The following is a 14,998-nucleotide window of genomic DNA, read 5'->3' as shown; positions in this document are numbered from 1 at the left end:
CTAAATATTTTACATTTATTTTTCAAATAAATTTACATTTACCCATACATGTATATGGTTCAAATACTCATGCATGTGGTAAAAAATTGAAAAGGTACAAAAGAGAATATAGTAAAATGTAAGTCTTCCTCACTCCCCTGCCCTCAAGCCTTGAGTTCCCCTCCCCAGAGATAACCACTCTTATTAATTTCTTTTATGTCCTTCCAGAAATCAAATATTCTCTTTTAGGAATTTTTTTTGTGGGGGGAGCAGGATTGTTGTTTGCTTTATTTTATGGTGCTTTTTTTTTTTTTGGCCGCACCTCACAGCATGTGGGATCTTTCCCAACCAAGGATTGAACCCATGCCCCCTGCAGTGGAAGTGCGGAGTCTTAACTGGACCCCAAGGAAGACCTATGGCACATTTTAGATAGATGATTTTAATTGTTAAAGTGAAAACATTCACTTTGAAATGAAATTTAAAGGAACTTTAAAGTGAAAAATGAATTTAATCTTTTTTGTCTTTTTCTTGATCTTTTTTTTTTTGGCTGTACGCGGGCCTCTCACTGCTGTGGCCTCTCCCGTTGCGGAGCACAGGTTCCGGACGCCCAGGCTCAGCGGCCATGGCTCACGGGCCCAGCCGCTCCGCCGTCATGTGGGATCCTCCCGGACCGGGGCACGAACCCACGTCCCCTGCATTGGCAGGCGGACTCTCAACCATTGCGCCACCAGGGAAGCCCTCTTGATCTTTTTTTAAACTTCTTTATTTTTATTGAAGTGTTGATTTACAATGTTGTGTTAGTTTCAGGTGTACAGCAAAGTGATTCAGTTATACATACATATGTATCTTTTTTTCAGATTCTTTTCCCTTATAGGTTATTACAAAATATTGAGTATAGTTCCCTGTGCTGTACAGTAGGTCCTTGTTGGTTAGATAATCTTATATATAGTAGTGTGTATATGTTAATCCCAAGCTCCTAATTTATCCCTCCCCTCTCTTTTAGCAATTTTTTTTAAGCCATGTTTGTCAGGACATGCTCTATAGACCACCTGAGTCAGAATCACCAGAGTGTCTGCTCCCTGAGTTGCAGTCATTAGAGTTGGAGAACACTTGATTTGAAGAATTTGACAGCTTATCAGCCTGTGGTTGGAAAGATATTTCCATATGTTCCTATTTCTAGATGAGGAGACTGTGGCCAAACCTGGTCAGCTTCATGCCAGACCTAGAACCGGAGTTTCCAACACTTGCAGCTACCCCAGTGTTTTACGGACTCTGTGTGTGTGTGATTTGTAGCAAATCTTTTTTTCGAAAGGAACATGTACCTGTACACATGTAAAATAAAAGTAGAAAAAAAACAAAAACAAAAACAAAAGGGGCTTCCCTGGTGGCGCAGCGGTTGAGAGTCCGCCTGCCGATGCAGGGGACTCGGGTTCGCGCCCCGGTCCGGGAAGATCCCACATGCCGCGGAGCGGCTGGGCCTGCGCGTCCGGAGCCTGTGCTCCGCAACGGGAGAGGCCACAGCAGAGAGAGGCCTGCGTACCAAAAAAAAAAAAAAAAAAAATTTTTAAAAAAAAAAAAAAAAAAAAAAAGTAGAGCTCCTCCTCCTGTTGAAGTGGATTGGGGCAGGGTAGGGGGCACTCAGCAAGCCTCCTCTGCCTTATGGCAGCCCCTGTGGCACCTGCTTGGAACCCAGGGGTTGAAAGACCACAGTCTCAGCTGACGTCCTCGAGGTGACAGGAACTTGGTATTCAGATGGTCAAATCCAAGGTGGGGGAATCCTAGATACCCCCGGTGCCTGGTAAACTCACCAGGCTTCCTCGAATCCCTCAAGCCCATGAAGGCAGTTTACAGAGAAAGCTGCTCGAAGCCCCAACGTCCCCAAGAAGAGAGGTGGCCTCCTTTGAGCAGCTACATCCCGATCAATTCAAGTACATTTATGGAGACCTCCAATGTGCCCAGTGCAATAAACTCCAAGCAGTTTAAAATTAGTCCCTGCCCTCCCATTGCCCTCAATGTACCTGGAGAGAGAAGACATAAATAGAAGTGATGGCATGAGGCAGGTGTGTGCTGGGTGAGGGGTGAAGGCGGGCGAGCAGGCAGGTAAGTCATCTTCTCTCTGGATTTGGGGGAGCTGGAGAAGGCTTTGGGTGGAAAGGCAGGAGGAACAGCAGGACAGCCTTCCTGCGGGGCGGAAGCTGGGCCACTGTCCCTCCAGACACGGTCAGAGTCGAAGAAGCAGCAGATCGGGACCTGAAACCTTAACTCCAGCTGAATTAAACTAACTGGATTGAGGGACTTGGGTTTAGATCTTCACAGCCAAAACGTCCATCCTTCAAACTGCTTCTCCATAAATAGCAGCTCTATCCTTCCCGTGGCCCCTTCCGGCTCACTCAACTCTCTCACAAGCACTGGCCTCCTGCTGCTTGTTCGGTCTGCCGGAAGCCTCCTCCCCAAACATCTGCACAGCTGGATCCCTCACTGCGCCCCACACCTTATCAGCTGGGCTTCATCCAGCTGTCTTTGAGTAAATATCGCCCTTCCCCCCACTCTCAATACCCTTCCCTGCCTTATGTTCTCCATAGCACATATAGCTGTCCGGCATTCTATACATTTACTTATTGGTTGCCTCTCCCATTAGATGTGAGCTCCATGAGGGCAAAAAGGGCTGTGCCCCTGGTGCCTGGAATAGCACCAGACACATAGTAGGTATGTAATAAGCATTCGTTGAACGGATGAGTGCGTGAATGACTTCCCCTTAAGGATTCTCCGTAGAATCCTCCCTAGGATGGAGAGGGCTGCTCATGGTGGCAGGAGCTCTGGTTTGGGGACAGCGTAGGAGCCAGCTATGTCCTGGGGCAATTTCACCGCAAGCAGTCATAAGAGCAGATGGTAAATCTCAGCAGAAGGTGCAGGTGCCAAGTTGAACCAGTTCCTCACAGTGAATGATGAGGATCCCGGGGAGAGGAGGGAGACCCGGCCTCGGGAAGGACCACCACAGGGCTTGGGTGGAGCAGGTAGAAGGCTTGGTTCCCTGTTCCCTGCACATGCTCAGTCACCACAGACCCTGAGCCAGGGACAGAGAGAGAGAGAGAGAGAGAGAGAGAGAGAGAGAGGGAGAGAGAAGCCAGTCATGTCATGTGTGATGGGAGTGGCTGAGGCTGTGGCCAGGTGTCCCCTCTTATCCCCTGACTCAGTACCCTTAACCTGACCTTGGCTCCCTGGATGAATCAGCAAGTTCCAGCCTCTGGGGTTTGTTGCTGCACTTCCCTCGGGGCCAGAGGATCTTGCGCGACATTAAGTAATACACCTGGGCGGGCAGGAGGCTCAGGAAGCCAGCAGCAGCCTGGGGTCAAGGGTCATCCAGGGCCAAGGCTGTGTCTCCGTATAGAGACCCCAGCACAAAAAACAGCTGATGCTGGGAACTTGGGGGTGGGGGAGGGGTTCCCAGCCTCAGCTGAAAATCAGCACCTGGGGTACAAGTAGTTGAAGAAATACAGTTTGACAAAGTGAGAGAGTGGCATGGACATATATACACTACCAAACGTAAAATAGATAGCTAGTGGGAAGCAGCCGCACAGCACAGGGAGAACAGCTCGGTGCTTTGTGACCATCTACAGGGGTGGGATAGGGAGGGCGGGAGGGAGGGAGACGCAAGAGATATGGGAACATATGTATATGTATAACTGATTCACTTTGTTATAAAGCAGAAACTAACACACCATTGTAAAGCAATTATACCCCAATAAAGATGTTAAAAAAAAAAAGAAAAGAAATACAGTTTGGAGGCAGCAAATCCTCACAGAAAGTGAATATGAGTGTGCCTTGCTTTAAGCCACCACTTATAGGAAAACTGCATAGCTCCTGAGGATAAACCAAGGAGCAAGTCCATATTTTAAAGAAGGACTCTCTTTGGGGATAGTGGGCGTGGGTGAGCTCCCCTAGTGAACTGGAAATTGTTGCCTTTATGAATATTCCGCTTCCACATAACAATCATTTGAAATGTGGCACTCTCTGATTTATAAAATGCCTTCAAAGATGTAAATACTTTTCCACATATATATTCTCATCAGATTATCAGAGGGTCCTATGAGATCCCCATTTTACAGATGAGAAAACAGAGGCCTAGAGTGGGTAAGTCGTACAGTTCAGCCAGGTTTTTGGACTTGAAGATCTTCCCAGCCCAGCATGCTGTCCCCATGTGATTCCTACAGCATCTCTACAGAGCAGGAGACTATGATCCATGTGACAGAAGAGAAAACCGAAACCCAGTGGGTAAAGGCCCCAACCAGATTCCCAACTCTGAGCCCAGGCTTTGGAGTCAGACGAAGTTTACAGCTCACTAGCTCTACTTAGCACTTACTTGACCTCTATGGGCCTCGGTTTCCTCATCTATAAAATGGGGGTAATAATACCCATGTCGCGCAAGCTGTGAGGGTGAACTGATGCATGTTATTGCTTAGAGCAGTGACTGACACATAGCTGCTATTTTTAGGCCTGTCGTTCTTGTTATTTTTACAGTTTCTCACACTTCTCTATGAAATATCCACAGAGACATGTTATGGAGTCTCCTCCGGGGTGAGCAAAACGTCCCCTCCCTCATCCCAGGCTTTCACTCCCTTCCTGCTCTCGCCCCTTCCAGAAGGTCACACCAGGCTGATTCTCTCCCAACCCCCAGGAGCCACCCTGCCACCGGGCCCCAGCCCCACCTCACAGCTGCCTTGGCCAAGGATGAAGGGCAATCCCCACAGCCCCTGCCAGCGTGTGGTCACCCCACCTCTGCCTGCTGCAGGGCCCGGAGCCCGGACGGGCCTGGCAGGCTACCAGTAATTCCTTGGTAGGATGCCCCAGCGCTCCCTCCGGGGTCCCTCTATTCTGGGAGCTGTAATTTAGACGGCCTTCCCCGCCCCAATTGCTATCTGTGGTAGCAGTTACCCTTCCCTCAGGCCCTGCCCACCCCCACTAGGCTGCCTTTTCATAAACAGCTCCTAGGCTGCCCTGTTATCTTAGGCGCCCGTGGCTCTGGGGAGGAGGCCCTGCCAACCTGGAGATACAAATGACCCCTCAATCCCAGCGAAAGCCAGCCCAAGGCGGGCAAAGGAAGGATGGAACCCTCACCCACCAGAGCCCAATATAGCAGCCCTCAGAACCTGACCCTGCAGTCTGCCAGGGCGGGTGGAGTGCAGAAAAGAGGAGAGCCTGTCATTATGCCCCCAACACCCTGAGGACTGGGTCAGCTTAGGCTGTGGTCTCCCCAGAGGCCCCTGCCTCAGCTCGGCATTCTCAGCCACAGGGGTGGGGTGGGGGGCATGGGGGAGGGGCGAGTGTGACAGTCAGTAACAGCAGCAAAAGTGGTGTTTCTAAAATGCAAATGTGACTGTGTCAATCCCTAGCTCCACACCTTCAGCGGCTCCCCATGGCCTTTAGGGATGAGGCTCATAACACCCACTGCCCTCTGCCCTTTCTACCGCCTCTCTCACTTTAGGACCTTTGCACGAGCAAAGAGTTCTTCTCTTCATCTAGCTCCTATTCATACTGCAGGTCTTAGCTTAGAAGTCACTTCTCATGGACCCTTCCCCTGACATCACCACACATCACGCTCCTCCCAGGTCCTCCCTTAGACTGGAATGAGTGTCCCTCCCAGGCTCACCTGAAGGGCCAGGCCCTTGCCTATACACTTTGTCTCCTCGCTTGCTGGCTTTAAGTGCTCCCAGGGCAGGAACTCTGTCTTGCTCAGATTGTTTCTAACACCTAGCCCAGTCCTGGTATACAGTAGGTGTTCAAGAAAAGTTTGTTGAAAGGCAATTTCCTGGTGGTCCTGTGCTTAGAACTCTGCGCTTCCACTGCAGGGGGCCCGGGTTCAAACCCTGCTCAGGGAACTAGGATCCCACAAGCTGCACAGCACGGCCAAAAAAAAAAACGTTTGTTGAAAGAACTCATTGATGAGTAAAGGGTTGGCTCCTCTGCCCTCCAGGATGAGTGGGTCTCTTAGGGGCAGAGGTATTTGCTGCTTTGGGCCCTTCATTTTCCCAGAAGGCCCCATCTTCAGTGTTCTGTCCCTTTGTCCTCTAAGTATAACTTCAGGCTTGCTGTACTGTCTGTCCGTTCTGATCTGGAATATACAGTTGCTATCGTCATGGGCCTGCCATTGCGGAGCCCTGAGGGGCTCTGAGGACGTACTGTAGGACAAGGCAGACACCCCTGTGCTGAGAGGGAGGAAGGCACCGAAAGAGGGAGTCCCCAGGCCATGGGTCACTTACAAGCAACAATTCTGTTACTAGGAGGCAGAGGCGGGTTCTTATTTCGGCACTTTTTGCCGTGATACGTCCGTATCACACACTTTGTATTCTGCTTGCTCCAAAGACAGACATTGCAAAGAAGAGCCTACAACTACAGAAATGAAGCTGGAGTTAAATTGTTCTACCTGTTATCCCCCTAAATTGTTGGAGGATCTCTGAAATTTGATCTCTGCATCCAAATTGCATTTCCTCCATCGTTTCTCTCATCCTGAAGTTTCACTTGAGTTTCTCCCAGACCGCCTGCCTAGGAGACTGGGAAAATATGGGCACTGCAGCTGCTTCTACCTCCCAAGAGCCTGAGACCCACTCCCAGGAATACAGCCACAGAGCCAAGGTCTAGGGCCCAGGCCTTTTAGGGGTAGAAGAGTGGGGGCTCAGCACACCACCTCCCTGCTCCTGGAGGCTGCCTGATGATGTGGCCAAAGCCAGGCCTGGTTAGGACAATCAATCTAGAGGCAAAATATATTACAAAGTGCGAGCTCTGGTAGGTCCCATGATCCAGACATGCTCCCACCTCAGGGCCTTTGCACTTGCTGTTCCCTCTGCCTGATGCTCTTCCCCTCAGGTTTCTCTAGGGCTCACACCCATGGGTCTTTGTTTAACTGACCCCTTCGCAGTCAGACCTTCCCTGGTCGCCCTATTTAAATGGAACCTCCCTCACTCCCACCCCATTTCCCTGCTTTATTTTTCTCCATAGCACTTACTGCTTATCTAACATATAGGGTTCCTTTTCTCCCTCCCTCCCTCCTTTCCTCCCTCCCTCCCTCCATCCTTTCCTTCCTTCCACTGTCTGCTTTCTACAGAATGTAAGAAATATATGTACAGATGTATCACTCGTTTAGTTCTCTATGGCTGTGTAACAGATGACCCTAAATTTTTAGCAACATAAAACTAGCACGTATTATCTCCCACAGTTTTTGAGAGCCAGAGGTGAAGTTGCAGTCACCTCAAGGCCTGACCCAGGCTGAGGGTCTGCGTCCACACTGACTTGTGTAGTTGCTGACAGGCCTTAGGTCTGCGCTGGCTGCTGGCCGGAGGCTTCAGTTCCTTGCCTTGTGTGCCTCCCTATAGGACTATCCATGACATGGTACCTTGCTGCCACGAGAGCAAGTAATCCAAAAAGAGGAAGAGCAAGAGAGTGAGAGAGCCCCCAGGAGGGAAGCCACAGTCTTATAACCTATATTGGAAGAGACGTCCCTTCGTTTTTGCCCAATGCCACTGGTCACTCAGACTAACCCTGGGTGTGGCCACCGGGAGGCAGGCATCACTGAGGCCATCTTGGACGCTGGCTACCAATCTCCAACACATCTTCCACACGGAGAAGATGCTCAAGAAACAGTTGTAGAATGAAAGAAGGAAGATAGGAATGATTTCAGCAGAAATCAGTTCTCGTGGGGAGCTAATAGCTGTGACCACTGCCCCATCCCTGAAGGATCTGGACCACATTCAGCTTCCCTCCCCCTCCCCCCCACCTCTGTCCCCGCGATGCTGTCTTATAATTCACCTCCACCTCTTCCCAGCCATGTGACCTCAGGCAAGCTGCTAAACTCACGGGCCTGTTGTGGGGATGAAAAGAGATGAGGGCGTAAGCATCACAGTGTCTGACCCACACAGCCCTCAAGAAATGTAGCCATCGTGGGCCGTACTGTGTGTTACTAATACCAGAGGGAAAAACCAAAGTATTTCCCTGGCGTCAGGAGCAGTTTTAGAGCTGCGTGTGGCGTGTGTGTGTGTTTCTATATGTTGACTCCTCCAGGAGAAGTGGCTGAGAGGAGCTGTCCAGGGTCTCAGTGCCGAGGATGGGTCATGTGGGCCAGAGACGGTCACGTGCTGGGGCCTTAGTCACCCAAACAAGCAGGACAGACTGTTGAGCACGTGGGCCGCTGTCCATTTACAATAAGTAGCATGTGTTACCCCAGTAGCGCTTAACATTTTTGCAGGAAGGGGGGAGGAGGGCAGGTGGTGTCACGAAACTTTTTGAAAGTTTACATAAAAAATGCACGTTGGTACATGAACACACAAAAATATATGTAACAAACTCAGGACATTCCCAGATGGACCACAGATTCAAAATGCTAGCACTGGACCGTGACCTTCTTGAAGGCAATGAGGAGCTCATGTCTCTTGGACAAATTAATGCATGAATGAATAAAAAAAGAACAAAAGAGTCAACTGCCAAAAAGGCCGGAATCTCGGACTCTTTGCTGGCTAGCAGCACATCATCTCCCCTGGTATAATCACCTCTGGAAAACTGGCTGGTTTCATAAGACCTGGGTTCAAGTTTTGCCTTATCCACCCTACTGACTGTATGACCTTGGACTTGTCACCTAACCTCTCTCAGCCTCATTTTCCTCATCAGGAAAATAATGTGAATTACAGAGAGTGTTTTTTTTGTTTTAAGTTTTTTTTGGGGGGGGCCATGCAGCGTAGCTTGTGGGATCTTAGTTCCCCAACCAGGGATCGAACCCGTGCCCCCTTCAGTGGAAACGTGAGCACCAGGGAAGTCCCCAGAGTGTTTTGTAAGCTCCAAAGTCTACTGAAAACATGAGGGACTCTTATTTTTGGTGCACCTGGACCTAGGCAAAAGGAACCCAAAATAATGTTCCTATCAACCTGCCCTCAAGGCCTCCAGCTCCCATCAGCACAGGCCTGCCTTGGGATAGGGAGATTCCTGGGTGGGTCAGCTTGCTCAGAGGAAGGTGTAAAGACATGCTGAGCTGCCAACACCATCTATTGTTAGCATATCCACAGTCAGATGGCCAGGTTGCAACACAACTGAGGCTGAGACAGCTTGCTTTGGTCTCATTCCAGGCCTAAGGCCACACCCTATACCAGTAGATGAGGTAGAGACTCCTGTAATCCTTCAGGCAACAAGTATTTATTGTGCGGCTGGCTGCTCTAGATCAAGGCCTGTGCAGCTGCAGCGGATATCCTGGGAGCAAACGCACTATGGCCCTATCCTCGTGGAGGTGACAGTCTGATGGGAGGCAGACATTAATCAATCACCCAGGACAAGTACAGGGTGCTGTGGAGATGTGGAATGGGAGGTCCTGACATCAAGGTGGGAGGAGGGGTTGTGGGCATAACAAATTTCCTTTTAGAAGTGACATACAGAGCTCAGCCCTGAACTCAGTGAGAGGCCATGGATGGTGTGGGAAGAGGCTACAGTATGTGCAAAGGGCCTGTGGTAGCACATGTGAAAGTCTGAAATAAGGCTGGTATGTTTAGAGCACACAGTACGAGGAGGAGAGGGATGCAAGAAGTAACCATGGACACGAGGCAGGCAGAGACTAAATCGCCCTGTTCTCTCTAATGTGACATTTGCAAAAATGAAGAGACTAGAGTGGCAGATTTCAAGCCTCTGAAAGCTGTTTCACAGAAGGAGGGTGCTTAGAAGCCAAATGAGAGGAACTACCCCAGCAAGTGGGATCTGAGTCAGACAGCACAGACTTCCTGGCCCAGACGAGACCCTAGGGGATTACTTTGTCTACTTCACCTGTAGTGGGGGTCTGCTAGGTAGCAGAAAGGGTATTTGCTCATTCACTTCTCTATCCTGTTCCCCCTGCCACATTACTCCCCAACCTTGTTGTTCAATGGGGGAGGACAGCAGACAGCTCAGTCCGGGTGAGCCCGTTGTATGGAGAAGGGGCCGGGGCTGGAGAAGGCAGGGAGGGAAATGTTACCCGAAAAACCTAGAAAGGGATTTATCCAGCCCTGATCCCTAAGCCCCAGCACAATGCCTTAGACACAGAGCACCTAAAACAGATCTTGCAGAACTGCCTGAGCGGGGTCACTCCCAGTGGCCTCTTCCACTAAGCCCACCTGCATCAGTTACCAGGTCCCCAAGGGAACCTCTACCTTCTGCAGACAGAGCAGTGCTGACCTGAGCATCGGGACTGACCACCACTTGCTACACAGCATCTTTGGGCAAGGTGCTTTCTTAATGTCCCCAAGCTTCTGCTTTCTTATTTGTAAAATGGAAATACTAAAACCCATCTGCCAGGGTTGATGTGGGAATTACGATCTTGGCGCCCAGTTGGTGCCCAGTGCCTGAATGCCATCGTCCCGGCGGCGATCTGCTCCTCCCTCTGCCAAGCGCCCCTCTCACCACCGGGCAGATTGGAGAGTCAGAGGCCACATTCCTGACCTCCCGGCCTCCCAGGCCTTACAACCAAAACCTCGGGCAAGAGTTACACCCTCTTTGTGAAGACCAGCTGGAGAGCTCCATTCCTGGCCACCTGAGTCAGGGCTCACCAGGGACTCCTGTCCCTGTCACCTCAGATGACTCCCATCTCCACAAGCTCTCTGCCAGATGGACTGAGCTGAGTTCTAAGGTGAACCCCATGGGAGGGGAGGAAGTTCTGCAGCCAGAGAGCTGGGCAGAGGCCTCAACCTGCTGGGGGTGGGGATAGGGTGTGGTAGCAGGTGAGAATTCCCATTCCTTCTGTCCCCATCTTGAGACACATGGCTGAGCATCCAACTTGCTTACTCATTGGCACAATGAGAGGGGAAAGTTTAAAGAGAAATACAGGGCTTCCCTGGTGGTGCAGTGGTTGGGAGTCCGCCTGCCGATGCAGGGGACTCGGGTTCGTGCCCCGGTCCGGGAAGATCCCACATGCCGCGGAGCGGCTGGGCCCGTGAGCCATGGCCCCTGAGCCTGCGCGTCCGGAGCCTGTGCTCCGCAACGGGAGAGGCCACAGCAGTGAGAGGCCCGTGTACCGCAAAAAAAAAAAAAAAAAAAAAAGAGAGAAATAGGTTTGCGTCCTGAAAATTTTAGTGCAGGGAGAGCTAGGAGTTTCTACATTTATTCCATAAAGGTGCTTTGCACAAAGCCCCTGTTGAACTTCGGTATTCCTGCTGGAAGGCGAAATCAGGCAGTAAGAACTCGCTATAGGCGGCTACAGGAAGCTCTCTGCCCACCCCTCCTTCAGCCCCAGGGGTGAATTTGGAAACAAGGTTAAAAGGGCTAATTGCATCAAAGGGATTAGAATCTAGTGCCTCCTGAGAGCATGTGACCCTGGACAAGTCATTTGATCTCAATTTCCCTGTTGTAAAATGGGAATAAATCCGAAGTGACTGTTGGTGTGAAGATTTAACAGGGAACACAAGTGGAGCACTAACGTTGAGGTGAACACAGCAGGGGACTTGTTTCATCCAACAACAAATATCTAAGGCCTACCATGTGCCAGGGTCTATATGCTAGGGACTAGGGGGACACTAATAAATAAGACAGGCATGGTCTCTGCCCTCGTGTTGCCTACTGAGAAGCAGCGAGGCAGACACTGAATGAGAGGGTGTGGCGTGATGATTCAGGTAGCCAGGTTGGAAGCCCAGCTCTACCATTCACCATCTGAGTGACCCTAGTCTAGCTCAACCCTTTGTGCCTTGATTTCCCAACAGTAAAACGAGCCATGCACCCACTTCATAGGGTGGTGAGGATTTCATGAACTGACATATGGAAAAATATTTATGTTACCTGAAAACTAGGTTTGCCCCTTGGTGGGTGTTGAGCCAAAGACACAACCAAACCAAAGAGCAGGAGAAGGAAGAATTTATCATTTAAAGCACACGTTCACTGCTGCGGCCCGGGTTCAACCCCTGGTCGGGGAACTAAGATCCTGCAAGCCAGGCAGTAGGGCAAAAAAACAAAAACAAAAACAAGTCAATAAGGAGAACACCAGGCATCTTTCCCAAAGGAGATTCAGCATGAACTGGGGCAAAGGTCAACAAAGTTCAAGCTTTACTTGATTGAAGTCGGGAGGGTCAACATCTTCACTCCATCCTCCACCTGGGCAGGGGCCTTAGCTCCTACAGAACTCAAAGATATGTATCAGATTGTCATGCAGATCCCTTGAGGGGGATCCAGGACTCTGTTTTATAGCTGAGCTATTGTTTCTTGACGGCTTTTCCTTTTTTCCTGCATTCCCTCACTTTCCTTAAACTCATGAATTACTGAGACCTGTTAACGATAAGCACCGTGGCCTGGATCAGATCACAAAATGGCTTAGGTCAAAAACGGCCTCTCTCATGTCAAGAAAGCCATGCCTGATCTCTTTCTCCAGGGACCCCCTACATTTACAGCACCTACTACGCGCTCTGTTAGCACACACGTGATCAGTATAATAAAAGGAAGTGCAGGATGTGTAACAGGGCAAGAGATGATGTCCAGGCTGAACTTGCTCAGCAAATGGGGTGGGTGTGGTCCTGAGAAGGAAAGGGCCCCCTGCAGGGGAGCAGGAGGAAAGGGTGAGGCGTGAAGACAGGGCTGTGAGATGAAGTGGAGCAGCAAACCAGTTGAAGGAGCTGGGGCACTGGGAGTTACTGGCAAGGGTTTTAAGGGTCAGGTTTGCAGATTTAAAGCCTTGCTTCCCCTTTGTATATATGGAAACATGGCACACATTTGCCCTATTCATCAATGTACCCCTAGCCCCTGGCACAGAGATTAGGGTACTTCCTGGCTGACCCTCGCTCCCTCTCTGGTTTCCAGTCCCACTGGCCTCCAGGTCACTCAGGGCCTTTGCATTTGTGCCCTCTCTGCTCCCAGGAGTGGAGCCAGGGAGACTAGCCCCAGGCCTGGGGCTGCCCACCTTCTCCCCACCCACACAGCCCCTTTGTGACCCCCCATGAGTTAGGTGTGCCTGGGTTTGAACTCAATTTTTCCTGCTGTCAACATTCAACCATAAGTGCTGCGATCTAGTACGATACCCAGCTCATATTATGTTCTCAGTAAATAAGTTTCTTTCCTCTCTAAACATAATCTTCTCTCCTCCTCACCACCAGGGTGGGAGGGCATAAGGGTGGGGTGGGTGTGGCTAGGAAAGGACTCAGCGAGCGAGGAGAAAGTGGGTTTTTTATTTACCACACTACTTGCAAAGGGGCAGAGAGTTTGGTCCCCAACTTAGTGTTTACAGGGTAGGGGAGTGGGAAAGTCGGCAACTCCCTGTGACCTGTAACGGGAGCAAGGGTCCCAAGGAGCGGGGCGCAGTGACTCCGCCTGGAGGGCAGAGGGCACCTAGCTATGCGCACGTGGGAGAGGAATTGCTTTACCTCGGCGGGGTCAACCGATCCCTGCTCTTGGGCTTAGGAGAGCAGAACGGAATAAGGGCTGGAGATGGTGGTGCATTTCTGCAAATCTCCGGGATCAGAGCTCTGGAGGCGGCGGTGGAGAAAGTCCACAGCCCGGGCACCTGCAGGTGTGTGCTCGGGACTTACGTAGAGGCCCGCAGCCGCTCTAATGAGGGTGCCCCCCACCCACGCCCCTCTGAAGGGACGCGTTCCACCTCCACTCTCCTACCCTTCCCCGCAGCTCCCAATTCCACCTTCGCTTGCGCTCCGGGAGCCTCCGGGGCAGCCGGGAGGCGTGGCCTGCGGCGGCCCGCCCCCTTAATGTTCTCCGGCGCCACTGTGATTGGACAGCCGCTTGTGACGTCAGGGGACTGCGGTGGGCCAGGGTGCTGCGGTAGCCGCAGCGCCAACCGCGGCTTGGGCTCCGGCTCAGGCTCCCGGGTATTTAAAGGGGACGCGACGGCGGCCCGGGGTGGGGATGGGGGGCAAGTGGAGAGAGCGGTCCAGATGCACATCACCCACGGCCCCTCGGGAGTGGAGGGACTCGTGAGAGCCGGAGCCCAAGAAATCCGGGGGCGGATAAGACACCGCGTCCCCTTCAATTCCCGTAAGCACCCCTTGCTCCATCCTGCGCCCAAATACCTCAGCTAGCCCCTCTCCCCACTCTTTACACTCCAAACTCAGCCGGGACAGACGTCTGCAGCCACCGCTCCCCACGTGAGTCCTGGGTTTCCCGAGGTGGGGAGTGCTGGGGTCCCAGTGTGGGGTGGCGGCTGCGCTGAGTCTGAGAGCGCTCTTTCACGCGCGTGTCATTGGGGGAGTCTCCGGGGCGGAGGAATGAGTCCCCCTTCTCCTACCCCAGGAACGGGCTGTCCGGGTTTAGGTCCGTCCCCGACTCGGACAAGGCTTAGGAATCCGTGCTCCCTTGCTCCCTGCCACCCACGAGTCCCCTCGACTCCCGGGCTGCCCGCCCGCCGCCCCTCACTGGAGCGAAGCACCCGCCAGCTGGGGGTGTGCCAGAGTGCCTGCTTTCCAGCCACCTCTAAAAATATCTCTCCCCCCACTCCACCGTCAGCTGCCACCTCCTTGCCCATTGAGGATCCCCCTCCTAGCTTGTCCACCCAGGCAGGGCGAGACCAGAGGTGACTCAGGGTCTCAGCTTCCTCACTGGCACGAGAGCTCCAGGACTTCAACCCAGCTAGTCAGGACTGCCAGCTCACAACCCAGGGGGGCAATAGGGAAAGTTCTGGCTGCAGTTTTCCCAAGAGGCAGTAGAGACCCCTGAGTTCTAATCTTGATTCTGATGCTGTGTGACCCAGGATGTTAGCTTGACCTCTCTGGGCCTTTCCTATTCACTGCTGGTCGTGGTGAGCAAGGAATAGACCATGATGAAGTTGGGAGTGCTGTCTGGGGGAGGGAGAGAATTCCATCCTAGTGGTGGCATCCGGTTTCTAGTGGTTGATACTAAGAGGATGCGTTACTATAGTATCTCTGGGGTCCTGGCCCCCACCGCATCCTTATCCTGCACGTTTCTCGTAGAAAACCGTTAAAGCTGCTAAAGCTCCATCCATCCATTAAGAGGGGCCTTTCAAACTTAGGGCCTATTCTTGTTTCCCTCCCCCATCCCCAGGTGTCCTCCCACCCTATTCCCATTAGAT

The 14,998-nt window shown here is 51.7% G+C and overlaps 1 protein-coding gene across 7 annotated transcripts in view; it reads left to right on the top strand.

Annotated features, from left to right (window-relative positions):
* Window positions 1-13,733: 13,733 nt before the first annotated feature.
* PHOSPHO1 (phosphoethanolamine/phosphocholine phosphatase 1) overlaps window positions 13,734-14,998 on the top strand; it is a 6,998-nt gene continuing 5,733 nt past the window's right edge. For 3 of the 7 annotated variants that reach the window (XM_024743186.1, XM_024743178.1, XM_024743146.1), the window contains exon 1: window positions 13,735-14,057. The gene's annotated coding sequence lies outside the window, so the exon portion shown is untranslated. Of the gene's footprint in view, window positions 14,058-14,998 lie in introns of all 7 variants that reach the window. The other 4 variants (XM_024743194.1, XM_024743164.1, XM_024743169.1 and 1 more) reach the window with 3 other exon arrangements.

This window comes from Neophocaena asiaeorientalis, unplaced genomic scaffold (assembly GCF_003031525.2).
Source record: "Neophocaena asiaeorientalis asiaeorientalis breed wild unplaced genomic scaffold, Neophocaena_asiaeorientalis_V1.1 scaffold1, whole genome shotgun sequence".
In the NCBI taxonomy this organism is placed as follows: domain Eukaryota; kingdom Metazoa; phylum Chordata; class Mammalia; order Artiodactyla; family Phocoenidae; genus Neophocaena; species Neophocaena asiaeorientalis.
The sequence above is the reverse complement of the archived record's forward strand: the minus strand, read 5'-3'. Positions and strand labels throughout refer to the sequence as shown.